The sequence below is a fragment of the Bombus impatiens genome, unplaced genomic scaffold (assembly GCF_000188095.3).
Source record: "Bombus impatiens unplaced genomic scaffold, BIMP_2.2 scf_0020, whole genome shotgun sequence".
NCBI classification, from domain to species: domain Eukaryota; kingdom Metazoa; phylum Arthropoda; class Insecta; order Hymenoptera; family Apidae; genus Bombus; species Bombus impatiens.
Window position 1 is genome coordinate 523,214 of NT_176439.1, and position 16,396 is coordinate 539,609.

The following is a 16,396-nucleotide window of genomic DNA, read 5'->3' on the forward strand; positions in this document are numbered from 1 at the left end:
GAAGAAAAGCGAGAAAATTAATCTTTTCCAAAATAAGCTTGTCATTTGTATCTTCATGATCGCGTATACCCCGTATTACGTAGCAAATTGTAAAGCAGAGTAGACACAGAGCTTTGCTGCTATTTCTTCGAAAGCGGTTTCGTAATAAATTTGAGACACGGTCAGATATACGAGAATATGGTTACAGTGCCACTAAAGCAACCGTTGGAAGCTGGTGCAACTAGCGCGCTATGTTGCTTCGTTATCGGTTCAGAAATTCGTATCGACGCAACGGGATCCAATAGCCGGATTCAAGTTGGGTTCAGCGTCAAACTTGGGCATTCTCGGGCGACAAAGCTCGTTTAAATTACCCGATAATAACGTCGGGTAATAGCTACGCGAAATAAACGGAACACGAATGGCGAATTGCTCAACGTTTTATAAACGTCCTTGAAATTCCATTTCGCATACGTTATAGAGAAATTGGCAAACTCGATAGGTATATGGTGGAATACTTCTGAATTGAATATCTACATTCGATACGATTAATACGCGTGTGCTGAGTGTCGGTAACGAGAGTGGCAGATTTTCACGAACGTTACACGATCTCGATACGAGACAATGCCTTGGCGTCCGATTCATTCGGATTCACGAGTACGTATGAAACTCAATTTCGCGCGTCGGTCGCGGAAATGCTTGGCCAACGTTGTCGAATGAAATTTTCAAACGCGACAATCCAACCGAGCCACCAGTCTCGAACTGCGTCGAGTTTCCACTCCGTGATTAGTTCTCTGCCGCGGAGGATATCCCGAGGGACGTACATCGACGAAGTATCGGGTCCACAGTCGCGATTGATCAGGTCGATCGGTTCAACCGGATTAAAGGGAACGAGACTTTATGGCGGTTCCGTGGGCTCGTGCCTTCATTCTGCTTCCACGTTTTTGCTCTGCCATTCTCCGTGGCTCGTCCGCGCTTTCTTTTTCATTCAGCGGGAGAAAAGCGAGCCGGATGACAGGCTGCTTTTGTCGAATGTGTACCGGAAGCCGGCCAAAAAGCGGGCAAAAGTTCGCTATGGTTATCGAGGTGAACGCACGCCGTGAACGGGATAAAAGACGGTACCTGGCACGCCGATAGCTTTGAATATTTTTCTCTATCTTATCGGAACGCCTTCGATATCCTACTAGGGCTGATAGATATGGGACAGAGTATTCTTGCTACGTGTTTCCCTACGTGGAAGCGAGTAGACATCCGATTTTATGAAATATTTCTGGGTTTTTGTGCTGCTGGAAAATGGCAATTCGATAAGGCTGATATCTCTCGCGATACAGCGAAACTTCTAAATTAAAGCGTCGTCGTGGAATCGGATTTCTTTGTCGGTTATTTTCTTCCATTTAGAACATCGCTACGTAATATCGTTACGCGAAGATATCAGATTATATACAATTGAAATATTTTTGGGACAATTGGGTTTTGAGTTTTGTTCCAGGGGAAGTTAAAGAGTGAAAGGAAGAAGGTATAAACGTTTCAAGACATCTTCGAAGAAAAACGAATTTCAATTCTATGAATATCATGAGATTGTAAGCGTGGAACCTGGAAGTTAATGTGACACGATATACGCTAATTGCGCGTGTCCAGGTGACGCGTAGATTAAATGAATTAACTTTATCGGAAAAGGGCAATTAGAGCCGTATCGTATTCTAGAGCGCGGCAAGATAATTACACACTGATAAGGTCTTGTCAACGAGCGACAGAAAAGGATCAAATAGAATAGCGACGAAACCTGTTCTTTTATCTCCTTCACGAGTTTTCGAGGGTAATACGATGTGGAAGTTGCAGCTTCCTCTGGAACCTACCCACTGTCGAAGCTTTGAAACTGGGCCGAGCGCTAATTAAGGTCTAATTAATTGTTTCACGTACGGTGGCAACTTCCAATTATGGTTTCCAATCGATTATCAGCGTCTGTGGCAAAAGTACCGGGTTCCTATCGAACGAAACACGAACGCTAATAGCGAAAAAGGAAAAGAAGAAGAAGAAAAGGACAAAACGAAGGGAAAAGAATTTCACGGTCCTCGGGAATAGACGAATCTATCAGATTGTTCAAACAACTATTAAGATACGTGTAATTTTGTGTGCTAGACTAGACTAGCCGCGTAGCAGTGACACACATAAATGAGTATGCGTGCACAGCGTCTCGTAAAACGTGTGAATGTAATTGTTTCGTTGGTAGTGTGGTAAAGAAGATGACGAGACAAAGAGAGTGCTGAGACGCGTGCAAATATGTATCGACGAATATCTTGTAAATCACGTATTAAATAAATCTCAGACTATTTTGATATCAATTCTAAGTGTAATTTGAGTGTTCCTATACATTTATTTCGACGATTAAGATCCACAATTCTCAATAATCACATACAAGCTACATAGAGGGGTTAGGTGATCAACGGAGCATCGACCGATAAAAATATTTAATAATCCGACAAGGATTATTTACGGGACCCTTATCATAACGTAGAATATATATATTCGTTATAGTTCGTAGTTTCAAACAAGATAACGAAGGGTTTAACAAGTCTTTCAGCGATTTTGCAGCTTTATCCGAGTTTCCGCGCGTATACTAATGCTTGCGAACGGAAGTACGCTTCGTTGATTAAATATGTAGATCTTATGCGAACTTATAAGACAGCTCGATAGTTGAAAAGAGACTAGACCGAAACAGGAACGAGGAGACCAGTCCGTTTTCCTTCCTCTAATACGCTTCTCAAGGTACTTCCTGGGATCAGCCAGTTTCTCCTTGTAAAACGAGGCCGCTCGATTAGTAATAATCTCTAATTAACATCGTTGTTGGAAAGACGATCGTCTAATTAATCGGTAACGAGGCTCAAGTAGGTCGTCAGACTCGCGTAGTTTTGCAGTAAGAGCGCCAACTTTCTCTTCCTGGATATCTCATACTCGGCGGAAAAGAATCTAATAAAGCGTTATACTCGGGGTCGCCAATAACGTTAGGTACTCGAGAACGCGTTCTGAACAAACCCCTTCCGTAAACTCAGGGAACACACGTTACCAGAGTTCTACTTTCTCTGGAAATATGTACGTAACGGAATGTGGATCGCAGCCGTGAAAATTTCCAATTTCACTGGATAACTCGCCCGCATAGATAATGGCCGGGATCCTATGATCGAGTTCGCTAGCTATCCATTATCCCAGTTCACCGAGTCTTTTGAAATCCGAATACACACGCGCGACTCGACCCACGCAAACAAGTACCATCGACTGGTTCCAGTTGTTTCGCACCCGTTGTATGCGAGCTGCGTGCATCGTTTTTACAGTCGAGGGCGACTATGACACAAATTCGTCGTCGAAAGTTGCATCACGCGTAAATCTCTTTAAGACTCGACGTCGAATTAACGAGACGTAATGTAAACGTGACGGGAGTCGCTCGCCTGCGACGACCCTTAACCTCGCAGGTGAATAAAGAACGGAACAAAGAACTTGTTCCACCTTTGTCTCGTTCGACCAAAACACCAGTACACTGCCAGGTAGTAACGAACAGTAGAAAAAGAGAGAAACTGTACTTCTCGACCGGTTCTTCTTTATTCGCGCGAATTTGGTAGACAGAAGCAAAGCATAGACGAAAGTTGGCTGCGCTTTCTTGTTACGAGACCGAATCTCCTCTCTTTCGCCCGTGCTTTTCTTTTTCCCTGTTACGGTCGGAAGTGAACGAGGTTCGACGGACCGAAAGGCTAAGGGTGGCTGGTCAGGGAGAAAGAGAAGCCGCGAATGGAGGTTGTGGCTGGTGGCACCGGGTCGCAACCAACCGAAACGTACCTATCTGTACGACTGAGAAAATTACCTTGTATATACATTGCATGGCTCGCTGTAATATCGGCCAGAAGCGTGTTTACGCTTCTTTTTCTATATGCAATTCTCCCTATGCTTTGCACACACCGATGCTCTCTTTTGCCTTTTTACGCGTTTCGCTTGCTTATTTCGATCCACCGCCTTCTTCGTCTCTTTCTCTCGTCGCGTGACCCTTTCGTCTCTTTGGAGGAACGACATGACAATAAATGCACGGGATTCTTTCAGCGCAGCTGTTTGTAAGTGGAGACGGCTCGACGCTAGGGAGACCAGTCGATTCACGCTTATTGTAAGTCGAATACCTTTTTTTTTAATTACGAAATGAGGGAGTAACGCGCGTGAAAATTCTCGAGAGAAAGACTCGTTAGCTATCGGATTTTGTGGAATGTCGTGGAACTCATCTACGGAACGTAAGGAAAAATACGTTTGAATTTTTTCACGAAGCATTTGCAACTTTTTTTTGTCTTTCATATACGAACAATTTTAGTATCCAATTTATCAGTGAATTACTAAAACCGTGTCTTTTTTCATTAGGCTCATCGAGTTCTCTGAAACAATACTAATTTCCACTTTCTTGAGAAATATCGTTCTCAGAAGTAGCAGTTATATTTTACCTGTTAGGTACATCCTTAATCCTTTCCTTCGTACCGAATTTTTTTAACTATGTTATATCAAAGTACAGCCGAACGACCGAATAATATCAAAACACGAAGCAAAATGTAACGCGTGCATAAACAGAGGGTGGTTGCTGTATCCTGCGTTTGAACGGAACCGGTTGATCTGTGAGAGCGAGGAGGAAGGAACGAAAAAAAGCGTGGACACAGAGCGAAATAGACAGAGTAAAAAGAATCGAAGAGGATAAAGCGCGTGGAGTATAAATTTCTCGCGTATTTACGAGCGGTACATTTACGCGTTCATTAGCTCGGGGCTTCGGTGAACGAGAGTAGCGGAGGAACTGGTAACGTAGAGGGCAGAGAGCAAGGGGTTGGTTAGCTTCGGGGCGTAAACACAAATTTGAAAATTTTCTCCCCTCCTGGGTCCCGTGCAAACGACACTTCCTCGTTCATTAACGCTCCGTGTCGCGCGAAACCTAATCTACACGAATATACATCGGCTACACAAAAACGGTCACGCAAAACCAATGGATCGTGCAGGTGGCCTCGGCTCATCCTGTTGTAACAAACGAGAGAGAGAAAGCGTAACGTTGTACCGCTATTTACCCCTCGGCAACTCGAACAACTCGCATAAATTTCGACGATCAGTTTTTGGGTCGGCGGCCGCCCAGCGAATGACCCTTCCACGTGCTACTTTCTCGTTGTAACCTTCTCGTTGTTGCTGCTTTTTCAGCTGCCGACGAGCATCGGAGATGTGAGAGATTGGAATGCAAATTGCTTTGTTCCCAGTCCTCTTTATCCGAATTTCGCGATATTTGCTTTAGCCAGATTCGTGGTTCCAGCCTTTTCTTCTTTCTCTTTTAATCAAGCCCGAGACACGGTTATTTGGTTGAAATTTTCTCGAGCCGTGTTTTAAGACGGCTGTTGTTCGAACGTACCGAGACATCTTCGAGTCGAAGCGAGATCTATCGATCATCGTGGCTGTTTCTTACCGATCGCATCGTTCTCTTAATCGAAGGGTTCGCAGTACTAAGAAAACTTCCATCGTACTTATTGGAAGAGAAAGAAAAGCTTAAAGATATATCTAAAGATTGTTGCCAGTTCAGATTTGTTCTATATATGAAAAATGCTAAACACCAGCCACTGATGGATTTATAAACCTTTTTTTAGCAGGTTCCCTTTTCGAATCGGAGCTAACTTGTTTATTATCGCTCACGAATCATTTAATCGTGGGTATACGAAACAAGTAAAATCCAATCGCTTCCATATTCCGCTCTTCCCTTCGCTTTACGAGAGCTTCCGACACTCGACGATATTTTTTTGTTCATGAGATTCGCGAAAGCAAAGTTGAATTTTTCTTCGCGCAGCGTACACTTGGAGATTTCAGCACTCGAACGCACTCATAAAGTTCCACTTCTCGATATTTGCTTCTATCGTATGGACGTGCGCGAAGTCCATTGAATGGACACAGAAATTCCATATGAACCGCGATGCAGATACGATGTTTGGTATGCGCACTATGGCGCTCCTAAGGGTAATTCTCGAAACTGTGCTCGGTTTCGGATTTTGCGGGTGAGAACGTTTCGTTTGTTTTAACACCGTGTTCCGGAAATTTGTAATAAACGTGCAACACGTGACCACTCTTCGCTCGATGAATTTTCAATGCACGCTGAACCTGCAGCCAGGCCAGGGTTTACGTAATAATACTATTACTAGGCATTTATACGGATACTACGAACTGTTCAAATAGAGGGAATTCTGTAATATTATAAATTATGCAGTTTACGTGCCCTATTGTCTCTACTAGAACGAATTAATAATTTGTTGTCGAGCAAAAACGAAAACCACTTTTGTGCCTGTAGGATTCTGTTTAATTTGGCGATAGTCTACCGTTTTGTTTATCGCGTCATTAAGCGTCCCAGGGATAAATCCTTTATGTATATCAATGTTATTGTGCCAGCCTCTAGTACGCTCTTAGTCTCGTTCATTCTCCTATTGTAGGAATTTTTATTATAACCGCTAACCATAACCATTTTTAATATACATACGCAGCATACAGAAGGGTGGATGATAAGAATATAGAACAGTTTCGAAATAAAACTGTCGTAGCTTTCAAAATATACAGTACGATATAGTGCAAGATAAAACGGTACGAAAAAATGATTCAAAAGCATGATATTAAATACAATAGAATTAAATATACAATTTTCTTTGCAATCTTTATACGAACATGAAACCTAATCTGTCAAACGTTGCGGTCTTTGTCTTAACAGAAGAAAATGGGTCTCACGTAATTCAATAAAGCAATATGAAACAAGTAATACGAAGAATCGTGCATCTGTTATTTCTATATAAAACGAAAGAAACTTTTGAGACAAGCTAATAGTCGTAGCACTCAAAATCCAGTCGTTCGCACTAAATAATCACGCGAAATCCCCGTACCAACGCTATCAACCAATCGTATATCCACGTACCCTTCATTTGAACGATATCCCTTTGAAAAGGCCACCCTTTTTTAAGCACGAACGAATGCTCGTGAATTTTCATTTTTCCCTTTTCGCAAACAACCCTTTTCTGCTTGTCCGACCGCGAATTTCCATCTGCCTCGAACAGTCCCGCGTTTCAGAATCTGACTACGGGGGTGAGAGGGTGTGCGTGAATCAAGCTCATGGTACGCGGTAACACGAGTTTCGGCAGTGTTATTACTTCCGGAACAGGGGCGTAACGCGTTGCGGCCGGGTATCGCGCTCCTCGAAAGGTGGTTTGCTCTGCTCGAACGACGAAGGTGCATGTCGCTGGATCACGTGATCCTGGGTTGCGCTTCGAGAATTCAAAATTAGACGATGACGCACGTGTGTAACGTAGAGGCCAAACTCGTCTTTTCCCGAGCTTTCTCTGCATCTCTCCGGAACTTCCTCTCTCTGTCTCTGTCTTTCTCTCTCTTTCTCTATCTCCGGATGAACTACCACCGTATCCTCTGCTGGTTCGTCCAACAACTGTTTGCGTCGTCGTCAACCAGAAACTTACTCGCTTATAAAGGTATCTGTAACGAATTTTGCCAACCGCATTCCCAGACATTTATTTACACGGGCAAAAACTTCGTTTTCGTAGAAACTGCTTCTACCATTGACTTTATAATAGTTGCATGGTTGATGAGAAAGGGAACTTCGTAGCAAGTAAACAGAAGCTTATTAAGTACTGTAGTTAGATGATTTTCCCGAGTGTTGAAGGGAGGAAGAGCGTTTTTCAGCTACGTTTTATCATCTTAACCTACTTGCCATGATAACGGTTTTTTATATTCATTAACAGACTTTTTACGCGTTTATGAGAAATTTGGAAGCGAAAAGATGAGCAGAATGGAAATCATTTATAAAAATGTATAAAGTATCCAGAGTATAGTAGTTTCTATAACATTTAGTAAGTAAATAACAATTTCAGTAATAACATTTATAATAATTCGTTATTTTATATATATTAGATTATCCGAAAAATTTCTTTCGTTTCATAAGGAAATAATAGACGCACAATGTTTTTTGTTTTATATTAGTTAATGGAATTATGCATTATAATAATAGAAATATAACGAAATGGATCATACCTAATTCAATAAAATAATATAAAACAGAAATCGTTGTTCATTTATTATCACCTTATTAAACGAAAGAAACTTTTCGGACAACATAATATATATTACTTAATTCTATTTTATTATTTTTATTATTAATAATTATATACATTGGACAGGAAAGCTCCCATTAATATACAAGATAAAAATGAATAAAAAGAAGCATATAACGCATAATACACGGTACACGTGTATAGCGGACGTATATACGAAATCAAGATCAATAGTTATTATCCAGAGCTTTGTGGATTTGCATTTAAAAAAAATGGATAGAACCTGTGAACAAATTCAAATCAACACTGAGAGCATTTGCGATTTCACAAACTCGATAAATGCGGTCAGATAAAGAGAAATTTGAGTTATATCTGTAACAGGACTGCCAGATTCTGAGCGATTTTACAGCTGCGTACAGGTTGATAAATTTTAAAAGCTGAAAATAACAGAGCGAACCACTGATTACAGTAAATCGACGGAGGCTCTACGAGTTTCCAAAGACTTGAGAGTTAAGGTCAGTGCTAGCCATCCTCAGTCCCAGCCTGTACGCCGCAAAGCGACGTTGAAATCTTCTAAGTTGCATGTTTAAAATTATATTCATAAAAATGCGGATTTGTATAGAAATCCGTAGTTTGCCCATGAAAATTGCCAGTAAGGCTTTGATACATCATGCGTCATGTACATTATCCATTACGACCAGACTATATTTGTTAGTAATATGAATTTATTAGTCGCTCGATATTGGCGTGATCTAGCAGCAGTGACTTTCACCAGAACCGTCTCCAATGGGACGGTCCGAATTTGTATGGTTCTCGTGGCGGTTTCAACCAGGCCGAATAGTTGGCTGATTGACTTGCAAAGTTGAAACGTTTTCGATCAGGCTAATCGTGTTATCCGCGGAACGAGAGTTATTTCCCATATTCGTGGGAGTTGGATGCAAGTCGATACACACGTAACGATGCTCCAACTTTGTTAGTGCTTGGAACATAATGTAACTACACTACGGGGGCTTATACAAGTTTCCGGTTTTGGTACTGCAACGTGTATCTTACAACAAGTACCTTAACTATCGAAGAATTGCACAAAGAACGAAAAGAATGCAAAGAGTTCGTATTTTACAGATTGAAACCCTTCGCACTGGTTGGTGGTTTCAAAGGTTTTGGTAGTCGGATTTTTAACTTGCCGTAAGCTGCTTAGTTGTTAAGGAATTAAGCAAAGAACGAGAGGAATGCAAAGAGAATTCGTATTTTAGAGATCGAAGCTTTTTCGTGTTGGTCGATGCTTCGAAAGAGGAGCTTCGCCTGTGTTCCCTCGTGTAAGTAATAGTTACGTATGGTGTCAAGTTTTACACAATTTTACACGAAATGACCAGTAAATGGTTACACCGTTTCGAATTTTATGATAGCCGTTGCTGTAAAATTATCTTTCCGTATGTGTTAATTTTCGCGCAATCGCGCATTAACACGCTCGTCTGGCGTTACGCACAACGCTTTCGTCACGCAACGATAATGGCTCGTTATTATCGATAAATATTTGAGTGTTTTTACTGATAATTACCATAACCAAGTGCTGCAGTCGATGATCGAGTTCGATGACGCAGAGTAATCGAAATAATAAAGACGAGTTTCGTGAATGTTGTTAAGCCCTTTCACGCTATTCTACGTGTCAATGAAATTTCCAGATACTTCGTGTAACATATACGCTATATTCACAGAAACGTTTATGGTAATCGTTCGTATATTTTCGTCAGGTATAATATGTCCATAACAAACTAAATATCGAAGTCTCCAAAAAAAAACAGGAAATATTTTCATCCGTGTCGTAAACTTTAGAACGCGCCGTGCTAAACAAATGTCGATTCGATTCGTCTTCATTCGTTTGTGCTTGCATCGACTGTAGATCCGTTACGAAACTTCGAATCGAATACCTCGAAATTGCATGGAACGCAGTCTCTCAAAAGTTTTCATTCGATTTCGCGCCGATGATTCTGCCAACGGATAAGTAGACGATCGTACGACCGAGTTCTCCAGGGAAATGTAAAAATAAGGAGTTTCTATAAGCCGGAAGCATAAATCCATCAAGTAACTGGATGTCGTAAAAAATTTTTATACGATCTCTCCACTCTTCGCTAATCCGGTTCGCTTCGTTTAGAAAACGACGTTGCATTAGCGCAATCAACCTCGCTGCTCTTCATTTGCATAATTCCTCGCCGCTTCTCGCGATGGGCTTTCACTTCGAAAATGAATTTTTCTCCGAGAATCAACTTCCCAAGAAATTTCACTGGTACACAAAGTTCCGTGCACGTGGCTCTGGGACCAACTCGAGCGCATTTTTTTCACAGCTTGTGTCATGTATCGTAGATTTCTTTTTTACCACGCCATTTAACTTCTATTCTCTTTGACAAGTGGCCCTATTTACCGTTTCGACGGAAGAACTAATTTTGTAAGAGGAGACGATCGATGTTAAGCAACCTATTTAGCGATGCAATATATTACGTTGCTCGTGATTGTCCGAGAATTTCGGTTGATTTGTAGCAACGGTGTTCGAATTTGATCAGAGCGTGCGGATTAATAACGAATTAATAATTAGAAACAGCAATTGCTACCCTTTCATCGAATCGGTGTAAATTTAGATTATCCAGTTGAAAGACGGTAATAATATATTTGAGATAGTTAAATAATTTTATTTAGATTACTATTGCAAGTTCTCTAGAATTTGACAATTAAATCAAATTTAACGTGCAATGTAAAATACTGGAATTTTATATAATACCTAGAAAATTTGTAGAATGCGCGCCGTTTTCGTCTAAAGCATGAAACGTCCGTGCTACTTTAATATATTTTATAGCTTTTTTCTTAGGCATTGTATATACAATACCTAAAGAATATATAGTGCGAGAAGTAATATTTAGACAAAGTATGAGAAGGGAGTTATGAAAAAGCCTTTAGAAAAAGAAGTAAAATGCAAAGTAAAGCACCAGATTTTCTTACTGGAAGAAAAGGACGGTAATTGTGCATAAAAAGGTACACTTCGCTGATTTCGACGAAATTCAAGTATGTTGTAAAATTCAACATTCCGAACAACTTTTTCCTACACATATAACCGCCGCTTGGTCTCAGTCTCCGAGGTATTCGGGAAACGCCGTCACTACCACCGTCACACCGAATTCTACGTATAATTATGTACGTCCGTGACAGCGTATGCGTTAGTATCGGTCGTCGTTCGCCTTATGGCGTTCGGATAATTTATTTTTACATTACATTACATTTATAGATTTTTAAAGCGTTTTACGCATTGTCGGTATTGAGATACGTATAATTTTATGTGCTAGACTAGGTTAGCTGCGTAGTAGTAATACTTGTATGTGAATATCAATGTGTGGAAGTATGTGTGTCGCGGCGTTTCGAAAACAAATGAATGTAAACTGTTCAGTCGGTTAACAGCCGGGTATGGAAGGAAGTGTTGAGACGCGTGCAAGTAAGTATCGATGAATATCTTTGAAATCGTTTAACGAATAAATATATAATTATTCTGATATAAATTCTAAGTGTAAATTTAGTGTTCCTATACCATTATTTCGGCTATTAATGTCCAAAATTCTCAACAGTCGGTAACGTATATATTGCGTTAAAAATAAGTACGTGTCGGCGTACTGCGGAACAGTAGTACAGGCGATTGAATGATTCACGATAGACGAGCAATTCCGAGGTCTATCGAGGCGAGTTAATCGATCGAAACAACTCACGTGGCGAACACGATTATTCGAGAAATGTTTTTTTTGCCCCTCTGGCAGAGGTTTTCACCGAAGGAAAAAAAGGTTCGTGATTCGGTTACAACGGCGGCGACTGTGATCGGAAAGTTCGATCACGAACGTGAGTGCAAGGGACGGAGGGTAGAACAGCTGGTGGAAAATTTAGTTTGCGAATAACTCGAATAACTCGCATAAATTTCCCCGTTCGGTTTTTGGACACGCTCGTCGGTCATCTGACATTAACAATTTCTATTCCGAACTTGCACCGGTCACGAGCTTTAGTTTTCCAACTGGAAAATGCGATATGCAGTCGAAATGAGACGAACGATTCGACGAATATGCCTCTATAGAGTCGATGCACGTGCGATCGTGTGCTGCAGATAACTAGTTTCAACAAAACTTTCGCCTAGCTAGGCTCATTGATTTTGATTTTAAGCTCTTTGATCCAAAGTTAGTCCAAACTCTGGAGGAAACATAATATTTCCAGGAGATAAAAACGCGGAATTCCATTTAATATCTTAAAGAGCCTTTTAATTCAGAGTATCGCTTTTTAGGCTTATTTCATATTCGTTATGAAAGAAAAATTCTGCAACATTTTTTGGCACCAACTTCTCCATACTTGTTTCTCCATGTTTCTATTTACGTTTTGAAGGAATTTTGGCTCGTAACATCGCAATATTCTAATATTCGTATTAATATGAAGTGGAAGTAGAACGTTAAAGTTTCGCGGCTTCTGCCTTTTGAATATCACCGGTTTGTGGCAAAAACGTGATAACTTTTCTTTTTTAATTGCGTCTGCGGATTAAATCATTCTTTCCTTTGTTTCTTTCGGCCTGGCGGAACGGTTAATGCGGCTTGAGCGTCGATGAGATTTTTCCTTTTCGATGCAAATCCTCGTCGGCTCTCTCGAATATAAACGTTTGGTTACACTGTCGCTGATAATTAAACGAAAATTGTCATTGCATAAACTTTCTTTCTGAAACTTGCAGAAACTTTTCAGCTGTATCAGCTACTCCATATCAAGCTTAATAATTCATATAATTTATACTTTTTACGCCACTGTTATAATAATTACCCCGCAACCTTGCACGAATATAACATTTTAATCGATTAGTAGTTTCGTTCATAATTTAGATAAATTGTCGCGTTTCGTACGAAATCAGTAGGTGACATATTTATGAACGATTGTTTATTCGCAACAGTTCATCCAGTCGAATAGATGTTCTTGCCTCGGATAGAATCTGGTAGAGGCCAGCAGCTGGGCGGACGATTAGTCGAACCATCAGGCGGAAGTATCTTTGGCTGGGCAAGTTGGGCGTCGGAAACATGTAACACATGCAGAGGGAGAAAGAGAGAGAGAGAGAGAGAGAGAGAACGAGTCGCGTGGGCGGGTTAGGTTTTCGAAGGAAGTGCATACGCGAATCTGCAGACAGACTGCAATGCCGAGGGGGATCTCGTCCGAAGAGGAATGGCGGTCGCAGGACACTCGGTGGACCTGGGTGACCACAGATTTATGAGGACCGGGTTCACCATTACGACGAGAATTTCGAATGTTTTGCGGCGTTACCAGTGGAAAATAGTGTGCTTGAGCGCGTCGCCGGTTTAATTACTTTCGCGGATAATTGATTCGAAAATAACGTCCGTCTGTGGCTACCGAGTGGCCAACGATGAAACAGTACAAAGCAACTGGAAACGCTGGAAGGATACAACGAGAAAATGACAGATTTTCGTATAACACAGTGCGTTATTACCTGTTTACACGCTACGGATACGATAGGTTGGATGGTTTTCTGTGATTTTGAGAGACGACACTGGGTAGAAGACACTTGAAAGGATCAATGAAAGAATTGAGAAACTATAATGAATTAAAACGCGGATGAAATTATGTTATTTCATTAGTAGTTTAAAATAAGGAAATATAAATGTTTCCTTATTTTCATTATGTTGTTAGTTGAAAGCTACGCGTCATGCTTCTGAGAATTCACGGCCAGCTAGCAAGACGAGGCTTGGAAGGTTTAGTGGCCAGCGACCGAGGAAGAGTGGGAGGAATATTACTGGTCGTCAGTTGACGAAACAAGTGGAGAATATTTATACACATTGATTATCCTTGGAGTGGCACGCGATTCTTTCGAGAACTTGTGGAAATATTTTATGGATTTGCTATGTGTGTATTTTTGAAAGGAGATTTGGACAATTTGGAATTCTTTTGATGCTTCTATTTTTTTTACCCTATTCTGAATCTATGTTTTTTCTCGTTTCCATTTTTCGAAGAGTTTTCGTGGATTTAGGGCGATGCGAAAGTGACGAAGTACGGTGGATCCGATTTGGAAACTTTCGAATGCTCTTGATACTTTTTCTTGTTTTTTCTTCCTGCATTCGTTTATAGTCAAAACTACGGATCTAGGGTTTCCTGGTTTTCATTTTCCGCAGATTTTTCACGGATTTAGCGTGGTATAAAGCTGACGAAGTACGGTGGATTCAATATGAGAACTACGGGGAAAGAATACGGTAAGTCACGTTTCTTGCTTCATTTTGCGGCGGAGAAGTTTTAAAATTCAGTATTTATTTTTTTCCACCTATATTCGTTTATACATTTGGTTATCCGCAATTTTCGTTTAGTCTGGTTTCCTCTTATTATTACCATACTCGCGTGTCAAGCAACAGTTCGACGTCCAACTGTTCGTTTCATCTGCCGCGATAAAGGTTTCGCTGAATTTTTTTGCCAACGGGCGAGCCGATTTCACGAAACGCCGTCGATTCGGTAGAACGGGCGAGAACAACGCGATCACCGCCCGTAATAACGAAAACAGAGAATGGTAGCGAACGATCGAAGCCGCCCGTGTAATTACATTGATGCCGGTGGAATAATTGAACGACGCTCGATCGATTAGAATGACAACGTGAAACTAGCAACGCCACAACACATCGAGTATTATGAACATACACGCGAGTCAGTTTCATTCTCTGGAAGTCCGTTCTACTGATCAACGAGTTTGTCATTATCAATGCACGTAAATAGCGGTTGCAGATCTTTTTATTCGCAAGAATTTAATGCTTCGGGTATATGCAAGGCAGAGCGTCGATTTTATTTGTCGATGTTCGAGCCGGGATTCGCCGATGTACGCGATCCAACTGCTTCACTTTTTCCCGTTCTGCTCGTTTATCGTTCATCGGTACGGTTTTTACTCCGCGATGTATCGATGCAATAAAAAACTGGCTGCGTGTTTCTGGTATTTAAATGCACCGGATTTTTCTCCTGCGATAAGTTCAACGCACCAACACTTAATGACTTGGGTTCGCTAGATGGATATCTGGCTTTTTACATATTCTTCCCTGCTATTTCATAGCGTACACATCGTATAATGCACACGTATACGTGTACGTATCCGTTGTGAGCGATACATAAAAGTAGATAAGTCGCGTTCTGACCAGACAAAGCAGTAAATCTCTGACAGATAAGTACATACGTATATCAAAAAGACATGCATATATTCGTAAGTAAGAAATACGAACGTGCAGCAAAGTGATATACTTGTCGATTATGATAGATACTATACAAACACTGGTATACATTTACAACGATCACACGTGGTCTGTATAGATAATAAGGAATATTTTATTTTCATAGTTTGCTATTTGTAAATTAACATGTTTAAAGGAAAGATAGCGGCAGCGCAGCGTAGGGTAAATTGCCTCGCAATTTGTTCACCAGGGGGGCAAAGAAGAGGATCGAGTATCGTTATGTCAATCGCGCTCGTCTATTGTATTTGTTCAAAACCAATAACTCGCTGCGAGGCTCTTTTCGAGTGCATCCACGTGCAGCTGTGCCGCGAACGTGTCCCGAGCTGACTCGCCGAGAGAAACGTGACAGCGCAAACCTAGCCTAGTGGCCGTGGTTTCCGTCCTGACCAAATCCGCGGTTCGTTCTGCACGATCTATCCCGATAATTTCGCCATCTTTCATCGTAATCGAACTACCAACGATTTGCGAATTTCGTAACCTACGTGAAATCAAAGCGACTGTATAAAATCCTCTAGCGAGAAATGATCCTTCGTTTAGGGGAAACTGTGACCAATTTATCGCTACAAGCGTCTGTATTCGACTATTATTACGTATACCACCATGGCCATAAATATATTTAATTGGCATATTACGATTAACACGATAGGAGCGGAGTCTGAGAATCGGGTTCGATAATTCGTTCATTAAACTGGATTCTCGCACGCGATGCCATGATAATGACGCATCTCATTCATCACGACCGTTCAATTACCAAAGCATAAACAAGCCGTTTCTTTTCATTCCATTGGTTCGCGCCAAAGTGGAACGGTGAACGCGATAGACAGGTGTTCGAATGCAATTTGCAGGAGTCGAAAAACGGTGTGGACCAAGAGAATTCCTCACATTCGACCGCGTGGAAATGCTTTGTGCGACCCGGTCGTGTTTCGTTAACGGCCGGCCCAGCGGGTTAGCGCAATTAATTCTCGAGAGTTTATTAAAAATAATTGCAAAAGTAATTGCTCGCCGCCGCGGGGACCTCGAGCTTTTTATTCTTTTTTCTATTCTCGCATCGTCGTC

General features: G+C 41.2%; 1 protein-coding gene across 1 annotated transcript in view; it reads right to left on the reverse strand.

Moving 5' to 3' along the window:
- LOC100742611 overlaps positions 1–16,396 on the reverse strand; it is a 194,007-nt gene that overhangs the window by 13,842 nt on the left and 163,769 nt on the right. The gene's annotated exons all lie outside the window — the stretch shown is intronic.